Source organism: Anser anser (assembly GCF_964211835.1).
Source record: "Anser anser genome assembly, chromosome: Z".
Lineage (NCBI taxonomy): Eukaryota > Metazoa > Chordata > Aves > Anseriformes > Anatidae > Anser > Anser anser.
Window position 1 is genome coordinate 65,966,586 of NC_139723.1, and position 13,383 is coordinate 65,979,968.

At 41.9% G+C, this 13,383-nt stretch overlaps 1 long non-coding RNA gene across 1 annotated transcript; it reads left to right on the plus strand.

Moving 5' to 3' along the window:
- Positions 1-767: 767 nt before the first annotated feature.
- LOC310889334 lies at positions 768-6,472 on the plus strand. Its single transcript, XR_014576527.1, has 3 exons — positions 768-1,056; positions 2,590-2,900; positions 4,160-6,472. It is a non-coding gene; the product is annotated as an uncharacterized lncRNA (long non-coding RNA).
- The last annotated feature ends 6,911 nt before the right edge of the window (positions 6,473-13,383 follow it).

Genomic DNA, 13,383 nt, shown 5'->3' on the forward strand with positions numbered 1-13,383 from the left:
AAGGGGGGCAGATCAGGAGAAGGCATGGATGGAGAAGGCAGCTGGGGAATGAGGGATGGAAGGCTGGGGGAGGGAGTCCATGGGGAAAGTATATCTTTCATCCCACTCTAATGCTCATCAGTTTTGGTGTGTTAGTCTCCTGTTGCAATTGGTCACTGGGTAGCTTCAGAAACACAGAGTTGTGGTGAAAGTAGAAGTTCAAGGCCTGTAAATAACTCTTGGGAGCCAATATAATAGGCTCAAATAGGAAAGTTCAATGCTTTGTGCTATTTCCTGAATTTTATTTTATTTTATTTTTAACAAAAATAAGTAGGAAATTAACCTCTTTAATCTATGTTTATTGTTATACTAAGATGCAGAGCAATTTGGCCAAAAGCTGTAGAAATTCAGTATTATGAGTGCAAGTGCAGCTTTATGACAGTGCTTTGCAAGTGTTACTTCATTTACCTTTAAGTATCCTGTTTATGTTTTTTTCTCATTGGGTCTTCTGTTGCAGTCAGCATGAGGGTGTCTTGCTTTGCAGATGAGCAATGACTGTGCAAGGTAGCAGAGGAGGAAGGTAGTACTCACCCTCATATGGGGCAGAGGTGGGAAAGCACTTGCTGAACCAGACAGTAGATTACAGAAAAGACAAGCCTTCCTAATGCGGCTGAATGGTATTTGAAAGTAATGGCAGCTGTTCCACCTCTGCCACTGATTTATTTGCTTTTACACTAGCCAATCAAACCGTGGTCTTTGGTAGGTGACAACATTTGATGGAGACCTTTCTATTTCTTTCTTTCTTTTTTTTTTCTTTTTTTTTTTTTAAGGTGGTACATAACATAATGCAAAACTATCTAAACATAAGGCATAAGGATTCAATTAACCACAAACAGGATACCTCAAATCAAAAAAATGTTTTGGTCTTAATATGTCTCTTTCTCTGTTTTCCATACCTAAAATGAGGATAACAATATCAATTTGGATATAGGTACTTTATAAAATACTGAAATGATATGCAAAGATTACCCTGGAGCGCATGTGATTACTAACACTAATATAATTTGTTCCTAAGAGGTAAGTGTCATGAAAAACTGATAAGAGAAAAATCTGTTTCCACTGTCCATTGTAACCACCGAATGAGGCAGGGATCTTACAGAAGAAATGTCTATGATCAAATCAGATAATAATTTCATAATGTGCTTAAATGCTTGCAAAAAAAAAATGTTACCAGTGTTGAAGACTGATTTGAAAAAAAATCTTTATTCTATATGAACATGCAGAGTGTTGAAGTAGATTTATTTTGATCATTAGAGATGTGTCTTATTGCTCTTCTGGTGTTTTATTCAGAACAGGTTACAATATTAGTCTTCAAAAATTTTTCAGTGGCAGAATTCTTCAATTTTATCAGCTAAAATTACCAGGACTACATGCATCTGCTACCTCCCGTATGGGAAAATCAGACTAATAGCACTGTTTTTGACAAATATGCAATATCTTAATTTTTAATTAATTAATCTTTTAATTAATTAATCTTTGACAAATATGCAAAATTCTTAATAACGCTAGAACAATTGTTTCTCCTAAGTTTATGTATCAAGTTGCAGAGAACATTTCAGCTCATGTTTAGATGGCAACTGTATTACGGGAAAGCTATGGTGGATCTTAATAAATGAAACTAATAGAATATTATATCCATGTGTAATAATAAATTCTACTGCAATAAACAGATATAGATATTTCTACTGTGAGTAAACATCAGATTTGACCTTACTGGGTATCAATCAGGTCAAAGATGAAGTAGCTTTTTGTTACTTCTAACACCAGAGATCTCATGAATGCTTTATTCACTGTGGCAAGAGGACAAATTGTCTCTGTGTTTTGTTAAATCAACTTTTTGTGTTTATGGTACAAAGCAAACTGACTGCTATACTAAGATGCTGGCTTGAAACAGCATTTATCTGGTGTAGAACTCTCTCCGGGTAGCAGCAGAGAAATACACATATTTACATATATCCTATCTGGGAAATGTATGCTTTTTGCATCTGGAAAGAAGCACATTGCTTCTCTGAATTGCTTGTAGCCAGGCCAGCTGCTGCACTTCAAGCTGCAGCTGATGCTGAGTCAAAGATAAGAATGAAAAAGTAATGCTCTTCCTTGCAAATCTCCCCACTTGTGCTGATCATTTTGCCTCTGTGTTGAGCAAAACATGACTTCCATAGTTCTTCATTGTTTTATGAGTTTATTTGTACTGCCATAGTGATGGATCTCAAAATCATGGACTCAGGCAGACTTCTAGGATAATGTAGGAACATATAGTTGAGTTAAATCAGTACTTTTGAAGGTATTTGTATAGAGGGACTGGTGAGGGATAGTTGTGATAATGGAGAAGTTCTCATATTATTATACTTGCATTGTCTGCTGATCTAAGCAACTCAAGACTGTAGAAATGTCATTGACACATGGATTGCTTCACATTTTGCTTATTTTATTATAGATCACGTAAGGGGGCATAATAACTGAAAAATGAGTAAGTCATGGCAGGGTGTGTACGAGTAATATCGAATAGTGTGGCTGGCTTTGGGCTTGTTCAATTTTTCTTTTTTTTAGATTTAAAACTATATTTTCGCTCTCTTCATGCTACTAAAATGTGAAGCCAATACTGAAAGCTGACAGTGTAATTGATTATCCAGCAGAAAAAGAACCTGTGTTGAGTAAGGCATCTTCTGCTCCTTTCTGGGAAGTACACCCAAAAATAAGGCCTGCAGTTCTGGTTCTTGCCAAACATTCCCATGGAAATGTGCTTTTCTGATTGATACTCTTAATACTCACCAATACACGTGTTTTGGAAATCTGACCCCTATGCTGCAGAAGACATACTTCTTATCAATCTCAAGGCCTCGGTGAACTCAGAGTGACAGGTAAGGAAATGGTCCTGTTTCTTAGGTTTATGCAGAGGACATCTGTCCTACATTGCCTTATTGAGTTCATCCTACCATTACTCCTTTTTCCTCCATCCTCCCTCCCTTTTCTGTTTACTTAGAAACAGCTTTTCAGAGCAGCCAGCTGCCATTTAACATGTATGTGAATGATAATGATAGTATGACCTTTACAGAAACTTGAATTACAAGAATATTTTATTTAAAATCTACAATTTCCACCATGCAGCCTCACTCACTGATCTCTGTGTGCCATGCTTTTGCCTTTGGGACATTAGATATCATATATATTTTGCAAGGTGTTTTACTGGTTCATATATTCTGTATTTAATTTGTTTTATTACATCTTTTCCATAAAAATTTTATTTCTTGAGTTAGAGTAGTGGATTCAAATCTTAGTCACTGAAGGCAATGAATACTTACATGAAATGGATACATTTTATTCCACAACATATCTACTACCAACAAACTTGACTTTGCTGAGGTTATGCATGGAACTAAATTTTTTTTTGGTAATTCACATATATATACACATATATTTAATATTCATATATATATATATATATATACATACACATATTTAATCAAAAGGCATTGGTTTACCAGACTAAGTTTAAGGAGAAAGCATTACATTTTGCACATTTTTCATTTTTGCAAAAGTCACCAAGGAAAGAATAATTTTTATTTTCTCTCACATTACCTTTTAAATATGTTCTACACAAAACACCAGGAATTTGCCCTTCTCTCTTCTACAGAGACAAGCAGTTAGACAGCACAAATGTACAAATACCACTTCTTTGGAAACCCAGCTTTAAGTGGAATCAGTATTCTAGTTTAGAATGGGTTTTGTTCTGAAATTAAAGCATCTTATGTCATAAATTTTCTGAAAATTGAAAGCTTCAAACATTTCAAATATTTGTTTCTGAGATAATTTTCTAGAATATTTTGGGGGATTGTGATTGTCCTCCAGCAATTCTGAATGACAAAAAAAATCACACATTTCAAACCATCTTGGGACTGTCCTGTTTCTTCCTAAGCTATTGTCAGGAGAAACCATACAGAATTTCTGTTTTGTGCTAATTCTTATAGTGGCTTCAATACCAGCTTTCAAAGGTGGGATGACATGGAACTGTGTATTGTAAATACATTTGTTTGCCTAATGCTATTTTTTGTCTTGTAGCTTAATTGATTGTCATAAATTTAGACTTTGATGACTGTTACTGGCATTTCCCTCACTCTAGCCAACAATGAATGACTGTCCACCCACCAGTGGAGTGAGAACCACCCGCCACCAACGCCAGCAGCTCACAGGACAGAGCTTCCCTTCCAATGGAATTTTTTGATGTGTCACTTTCACATCTTTCTTGCTGTTACATAGTGGAAGAGCACAGCTTTCTGTTCCTAATTAGAGTATTTCTGTGGTATGATGATTTTGTAATTTTAAGGCCCTGAGATCACCCAACCTGCTCAAATCTCAGTGGAATACCAACGAGCTTTTGATCTGGTTGTAATTTTTTCAGTTGATGCAATATTCCTGATATATTTAAACTAATTCTAAATTCTAATTCTTTCTGATTAACTTATCCTTTGGTTATTGCTGCTTACTTTCTAGGGTGAGATTAGGTTATATGTTGAGACTGGATCTGTCTTTATCTTTCTATTTGGAGATCTGGAAACCTGGAGCATTTTCATGGACTCCTAGGAAGGCGTTATTGTTATATTAGGATTTTTTTTTTTTCCCCATGATTCACATTTACTGGATTTTGTTTTAAAAATGCTCGGTGTTACCTATTAGTTTCATAATGCCTATGGCAATCATTTCCTGTTCTGATTAAAAAAAAAAAAAAAGGAAAAGAAAAAAATCATGTTAATATTTTTTCAACAATTTTATAATCTTTCTTCACTTGTCTCAGCATTTATGGATATCAGTTTTAATCAAGCGTCACCCAGAATTGCAATAGTATGATCTCTCTTGCATCCTTTACTCTGATGGATTCCAAAATGAAGATTCCAAGCAGGAATGAGAAACAATATGCATATTATTATATGCATATAATATTTCTTGACACTGTTTAACTATTTGCAGCAGAAGGGAAAGGGGAAGCCATGCTCATAGAAACTACTTCAAGACCTTAAGGTAATATTCAGAAGATTTGTACTTTGCAACTGCAAATTTCCATAGAAATGTTCAGGAAGAAACAGTAATCTGAGTTGCCTTGGATTTATGAGAATTTTGATAGCTAAGACCTCTGCAGGATGCTGGGCCTGTATCCAAGTCCTGAGAGCCAATTCTATGCTAAATAACTTGTGCTTACTGTATGATTTCAACAGCTTTGGGGGTTATGCCAGGTTGGTCTTAAGAGGTGTGCTGTAAATAAGCACTTGCATGAAACTGAGAGAAAATAATATTCAGTATTCTGTTGTTTTCCACTGTATTGTGCTTATAAGGCAAAAGTGTCAGTGCTGCAGGGGTGGCCTCTGTGAGCAGAGCCCAGTAGCTACCCCATGTCAGATCAGAGCCAGCCGGCTCCAAAAGGGACCCACTGCTGGCCAGAGCTGAGCCATGAGTGACACTGGTTGGGTCTCTAAGATAGCAGATTGAAGAAAAACAAACAAACAAACAAAAAGAAAGAAAAAAAAATTAAAAAAAGAAAAAAAACTGCTGCAAATCAGCAGCTGGGAGAGAGGAGTGAGAAGCAGCCCTGCAGCCCCCCAGGTGAGTGCAGCAGGAGGGCAGGAGGTGCTCCAGGCACACAGCAGCAGTTCCCCTGCGGCCTGTGGAGAGGCCCCTGGTGGAGCAGGCTGTCCCCCTGCAGCCCACGGGTCCCACACAGAGCAGATCTCCACGCTGCAGCCCGTGGAGGAGCCCCCGGTGGAGCAGGTGGATGTGGCCTGGAGGAGGCTGCGGCCCATGGAGAGCCCCCGCAGGAGCAGGCCCCGGGCCGGAGCTGCAGCCCGTGGAGAGGAGCCCACGCAGGAGCAGGGGGTCTGGGGGGAGCTGCCGCCCGTGGGGGACCCGTGCTGGAGCAGTTTGCTCCTGGGGGATGGACCCCGTGGTACGGAGCCGTGTGGGAGCAGGTCTTGAAGAGCTGCTGCCTGTGGGCAGCCCCCGCAGGCTCAGTTCGGGAAGGACGGCATCCCGTGGGAGGGACCCCGCGTGGAGCAGGGGCAGAGAGGGACCGTGAAGGAGCGGTGGAGATGAATCGCCAAGGAACTGGAGCCCCCATTCCCTGTTCCTCTGCACTGCTTGGGGGGAGAATGTAGAAGAGAGTGGGGGGAAGTTGTTCTTAGTTTGCTTCTAGTTTCTCACTTCTGTAGTCTGTTAGCGGTTGGCAATAAATTAATCTCCCTATGTGGAATCTGTTTTTGTCTGTGACAGTAATTGATAAGTGATCTCCCTGTCCTTACATCCACCCATGAGCTTTATTTTCTTTCTTTTTTTTTTTAAAAAAATTGTATTTTATCTCCCTGTCCTTCTGAGAAGGGGGAGTCTGAGAGCAGAGTGGTGGATCTTAGCATCCCATTGGTGTGAAACCACCACACCTTTTTCTATTTTTAATAGGACAAGCCCCACAGAGAAGAGTTAGTCAAGCACAGGCACCACCCACCCCATGCTTTAAAAAGCTGGTTGAAGATGCTGCTATTTAAGACCCCAGAAGTTTACAGCCTGTGTAAAGACAGCTGTGCCCTGGAGAAGCCCTGCTGATGAATCGCTTGCTGAATATATCTTGTGTGGTTTCAAAGCACTTTGAGATCCTTTGTGAAAAGTTTTATTACATAAGGACAAATATACCTCTGAGGCTTATGGCAGAAATTCTGGCTGCGCTCCACCTTGCAGTGCTGCTGGCAGACATCACCACAGCTTGTATCTGCTGACACCAGAAGAATCCAACCACTAAAAGCATGTCAGACTCAAAAAGCTTTCTGCTAATTTATGTTCCTTCCGGTAGCTGACTGCTAAGAAAGAAAGTTAATGACCAAATCTCATCCACACTGATGTGGTCACTGCTGAGTTGGCCTCTTTTTACCTGCCTTTGGCAGATTTGCTGTATGAACCAAGGCAGAGGGTAGAGAGAGAATTACTGTGACCGTATGTCACAGAGGGCAAATGAACTAAATAAACAAACTTCTCTTTTCTTGGACACACAAAAGTTTGAACCCCTCATGCAGACTGAACAACACATCCCATATTTTACACTTAAATTGGCAAGGAAGGGATTGCAGAATCTTTTAGCTGGGATAACTGAGTGAGCAGTCATAGACTAAGCTATTAAAGCTGGTGTGAAGATGCTCTTGGGGATTTGCAACTTAGGAAACCTGACTAGAGTTTTTTTTTTTAAACCTTGCCAGAGAAACTAGTCATGAGAGTCTCAGTGTTTTCAAGAGTGCTGGAGGCAGTCTGTTAAATTGATTTGGACTGACAAAAGCATACAGAATGAGGAAGCTCTGTCTCAAAAATCTGTGTAATTAGGTTGTACTTCAGGCATCAAAGTTAAATGTAATGATGACCAGGAGTTCCTGCTAATGAAATAAATATTCTTTCAGTTTTGTAGGTTCCTTTTTAATGCTACCAAACTGCAATTGTTAAAATTATTTTTAATTAAGTTGTACACATGGTTTTTGAAAAGGACTTATGAACTAGTAGTTCACTTTGCCAGTATAGCCACTACAGTTCTGTGGTTAAGCTTCCAGCCCTGTTTTCATTATAAATTAATTTTACAATTTCCCAGCCCAATCAGCTAATTTGTAAGTGAGCCATTGAGTTTAGGACTGCTTGATGGTTTCAGCAATCACTATCCATATGAAGGCAGGCTAGCACTCACTGGATTGCTTTCCCATGGAGTAAACACTGTCCTTGAGTCACTCACTAAATCTGAAAGAGGCAGAATTGAGAAGCAATCCTCTCAATATCTGACAGCCTAATTGCTAGACCATCCTTCCTGTCTCATTCTGCTATTTATGCATCTTTATCCTCCTTTCAGGGAAACAGATTGTGGAACAACTATCTGCAGACATTGCAGATGTGCAAAAATATAAATCGTTATTCTTTTTTTTTTTTAATTTTATTTTATTATTACATGCTTAGATATTTTAGCTGTAACAAAAGGCTAAACTTTTAAGGTTACAAATAGAAAAATCACTGGTTTGAGTGTTGTGTGACCAGTGTTGTCAGCCACAGAGGTTTGGATTTCTTTCTTTCTTTCCTAAACTCCTATTGTCCTTTAACAGAGGTTTTTGGCTTTATAATAATGGAGTGTAGAAAAAGAGGCTCAAAAATATATTAGGTATCTCAGTCCTTAGTGCTCTGTCACTATGTATGGGCTTCAGATATATGCGCTACATAGATGCAGTATTAGATAGAAATAATGACGGTATAACATTATGGAACTAGGTTATGAATATATTAGGGAATTAATGCTAATAAGTGAAGTCTTTGACCAATGTTATCTGCTCTACACTCACCAGCAGCACATTATACCAGCATTTAAATTCCTGTTCAGTGTAACTGTTGAAGCACATCTGCAGTAGCCCCTTCTGATCATCCCCTTTGGTGGGAGAAAAGCATCCTGCCTTCACTGAGGCCAGGGAGGGTGGAGCTTCAGCCAGTGCTTGTAGAGTCCCTTGAACCAGAGAAGTCTTTAGTGCTCTTGCTCAGCTTTTCCTGCAGAGTTAGTGGGGGGCGGGGGGGCTCCTTAGCCAGGTGTCAAGAGCTTCCTACTTGCATTCAGTCCCCTCAGCTGCATACACTGCTTAATCATTGTTGATCCTCTTTCAAAATTCTCTGTTTCTTCCTACTTATGAAAGTTGAGATTTAACTTTAAAAATCTCATAATATATTAATTCCTTGGCAGATCTGTCAGTTCCAAGTCCTTGATATCCAAAGGCTTCTGCAGCTTTGAGCCCTTGCAGCAAGAGAGCCAGCGGCCCTGGAAGTCCTCTTTCCTGCCAGAAAATTGAATTTTCTACCCCTTTCCCTGGATCCTCTCCTGGGGAGGGTGGGGGGAATAACATTTCAGTAAACCATAAAACATTATCTATGTCTTTCTACTCCCCAGAATATCTCCATTGAGATCTTTTGAAATCTTTTCTGCAGCTTTGCTACTTCAGTAACCCTGCCACAGAAACTTACCGAAAACAGAGAGATCTTTTCACGGGCTTTTAAAGTAGCTGATGTAACCACCATTTGCATTCACCATATGAATGTGTTTGGCCTCCTCTAAGCTGAAAGGCATCAAATATACTTGCAGAAATCAGCAGATAGTGCTTAAGAAGAGATGAGTTAGAAAGAGGAAAAGGGCAGAACAGTGACCTCATTATAGTATTAGTTATTTATGATGAGATACAACTACTGAGCTGTCAGTTACTGTCAATTCAGATTCAATTTACCGGGGTCCAATGAAAAACCCAAATAGTTCTTGGGCTGTTGGAAAAGGCATATGTGCAGTTGTGGAATCAAATGTTTTTCAGAGATTTAACATTATTTGTAAGGAAACAATTGAAACTGGAAAATTGGAAATTGAAATTGGAAATCAGAAAAATGTTAGCCTTTCCCTTGCTATGAGTCAGTGAGGCGGGACACTTTAGGTTAGACTCAGAGAAACATTTAAAGGTACAACAGGTATGTAAGCATATGAAGCTTTCATTATAGGCATTTTAAAATAAAATTGATTGTATGATTCATCAGCACAATGTGCCCTAGCTGTTGGTATTACGAGTACGGTGTCTGGATTTAAAAATGAAATATTTATAGAGTTCAAAACTGATTTAAAGCAGTCATATGATGTTCTCAGTCTGATACTTGATGTGGAAAGACGTGTAAATTTTTTACAGTATCTAAATGTCTAAAGATGTAGCTGCATGTCTCAGATTTTAGGTGTCATCAGAACTGACGGAATAAGAACCCAGAACAAAATCAGACTTAGTTACCTTTTTGCTTTCAAAAATTTTAATACATGCCTCAGATTTTTTGGTATCTAAATATGTATGAGAGTATGGCTTACAACTTCACACTGGAAAACAGACAACTGAGAACATCTCTTTAGATGATGATTGAGGTTTGCTATGTTGTTTAGCATTGTTCTCCTGGTAAGTGGGGAAAAACAATAACAACAAAACCTTGTTACCTAAGTCAGTAACACAGAGAGGAACTTGTAAGGATGATAGCTGGTTTGGCTCATCTATCTTATACACTTGGTACTGTGTTAGTGACTTCACAGATGCACCATCCCCAGTAGCGACAGTTGTCTAGAGAAAAAAAATGTAAATGTTGATCATTTTAGTTCTAATGAGCTTAAACTGAAGGATGTTACCCAGTGGCTGAAGAACATGCACATTTAGAAATCAGGTTCAAATGACTCCTTGAGTGTCCAAAAACCAGGGGTCTTCATGGATGAAGAATCTCTTAATGTTTATAAGGTTACAGACCTTGGTTAATGTTTTATATTTTGAATAAAACCTGCAATGTGTGCTTAAACCTGTCTCAAGCTCTCCTTGAATTTTGTGAAGTTCTTGTAGCAGCTCTAACTACTTTGCATCTCCATAATGAATGCTTTTCCGTACCCTTTGGCAGCCTGAACTTGGAGGGAGTTCTCTCTTTTCTGTTTTGATTCCTCTATTTTGCAATATATTTCTGGTCATAACTTGTTTGAAGACAGCATACCAGTTGAAGTTGTGTGGCTGAAAGCTCGGAATATGTCAGTCCTTGCTATGTATAATGATGGAAGAGCTCAGATGGTGCTGATACAGGGTTCAGGGCATCATGCCTGCATTGTGAATCACATGCTGGTGTTGCTACAATCTGACAGGCAGCTTTTGGAAGAGCTGACTAAGGGGAGCACATGTACATTAGAGGAAGAAGTAAATAAACAAATGTGTGGCAAGGCAGGGTTTTGTATACAACTCTCTGGAGAAGGCAAGTAGCTGGAATACAGTGGGAATTCATATCTGTTTCTAGAGAGCAGTACAGAGATGTGTCTGTGGACCCTCCTCAGTAAAAGTAGCTTAGGAGGCTCCTTGGTAATGCTGGTGAATGCTGGGACTGGAGCACTGCTATAGGGGAGCTGTCCCTGACACTGCCCAGTCCAACTAAGTCATGCTTATACCATTACCAGAGTCTTGAAGTTTGGAAATTTGGGACTCGGGACTATTCTGCGCCAGACTTCTTGCAACCACAAACAAGAATGATCTACACTTGCCGAGGCGATCGGCTCTGGGGCAGATGCGTTCTGCAGCGGAGCAGGGGATTAAGACAGGCAGGGCTTTTTTTTCGGCATCGAGGCCACTCGAAGCAGCCGAGGGAGCTGCCAGGACCCGGCAGCCCTCACGAGGGAGGCTGACGAGGCGTAGGCAGAGGCAGCAGCGCCCCTCTACCCTGACGTTCAAAAGCAGCCCCTAGGGAGCGTGGCGACCAGGGCGGGCAAACAGGGCGTGGTGCGTCAGAAGGTCGGGGCACAGCAGTTTGTGCAGCAGTTCACGCAGGCAGGGTGAGCAGGGGGTCCCCTCGCCGCTCTTTTGCAGTGGTCTTTCCCTTCGGTACTTGTAACCTGCCTGCGAGGAACCTGGCCATGGTATCAACCAGGCAGAAAACCATGGCCTCCGCATCTCTTGCGGCCTCTCCAGCCGCAGTCACCGATGTGGCTACTCAGACGGAGGGCTCGGGGAAACACGCAGCCATCCAGGTCTTGGGCTGCAGGGTGTGCCTGAGTCTTGTGTCGGTATCTGACAGCAGCAGCGAGGGGTATGCCCGTGGCAGGTGTGCCCAGACTGAAGAGCTGCTCAGCCAGGTAGCGGAGCTTCGGGAGGAGGTGAGCAGGCTCAGGAGCATCAGGGAGTCAGAGAGGGAAACTGGTGGAGGTGTACTCTACCCTCTCTGAGACAGACTCACGAGCCTGCCATAGCACAAATGTCTCCTGCTACGCAGAAGACAAAAGTTCCCTCATCCCTCCAGGCAGTAGGAGGAGACCTAGGCCAAGGGGGGGAATGGAGACAGGTTCCTGTTTGGGGTGGTAGGCAAGCCCTGTCCCTGCCCACCTCACCTTCCCATCTACCCTTATATAAGAGGAATGAGGGTCTAGAACACAACAGTCAGAACAACGAAGTAGACGAAAGCCCATCCCAGTTGGAGAGGGTGCCTAAGGCAAGGCAACCTACCCCCTGCATTGCTACATCAACTGTCAAAAAAGAAAGAAGGGTTATTGTCATGGGGGACTCCCTTTTGAAAGGGACAGAGGGCCCAATATGCCGACCGGACCCAACCCACAGGGAAGTCTGTTGCCTCCCTGGGGCTTGGGTGAGAGACTTCGCTAAGAAAGTCAAGTGCCTGGTACGGCCCACCGACTACTACCCACTACTGGTCTTTCAGGCTGGTAATGACGAGGTAGCAACGAGAAGTCCGAGAATGATCAAAAGGGACTTTAGGGCTTTGGGGTGACTACTTAAAGGATCAGGGGCGCAGGTTGTGTTTGCGTCTGTCCTTCCAATAGGGGGGATCAATGCTGACAAGCAGACTCATCACATTAACACGTGGCTTCGGGACTGGTGCAACCAGCAGAATTTCGGGATTTCTGATCACGGGAAGGTCTACGCGACACCGGGCCTGCTGGCACCAGATGGTATGCGCCTCTCTCAGAGAGAGGTGAGGATTTTTGCTCAGAAGTTGACAGGGCTGATAGATAGGGCTTTAAACTAGAGTCGAAGGGGGAAGGGGATAAAACCAGGCACGCTGGTGATGAGCTAAGGGATGGTGTGCTAGAATCAAAGGGACTGTGTGCTAGTGAGGCCCTTTGGTTGGCTACACAAGGTGCTGCGTGTAGGGAGGCGCCTTTGAAGTGCTTCTACACAAACGCAGTATGAGGAATAAAATGGATGAGCTAGAAGTCTTGGCCCAGTCCCACAGCTACGACATCATCGGCATAAGCAAAACCTGGTGGGATGAGTCCTGTGGCTGGTGTGTTGCAATAGGTGGTTACAGGCTCTTCAAGAGGGGCAGGCAGGGTAGGCGAGGTGGCGGGGTGGCAATGTATGTGAAGCATGGGATGGACTGTGTGGAACTTCAAGTTGGTGATGGCAAAGTTGAGAGCCTCTGGGTAAGGATTAAAGGATGAACAAATAAAGGGGATGTCGCTGTGGGAGTCTATTACAGACCACCTGGCCAGGATGACAACACCGATGAATTATTCTTTGCAGAACTAAGAGATGCCTCGAGATGAACTCCCCTTGTCCTTATGGGGGATTTCAACTTGCCAGACGCCAACTGGGATCACCACACAGCTGACACGAGCAAGTCCAGGAGGTTCATAAAGCGCCTAGATGATAACTTCTTGGTGCAGGTGCTAAGAGAGCCAACTAGGAAAGGTGCCCTCCTAGATCTGTTGCTGGAGAACAGAGAGGGTCTTGTGGGAGACGTGGCAATTGGTGGCCGTCTCGGTCATAGTGACCATGAAGTGGTTGAGTTTAGAATTTATGG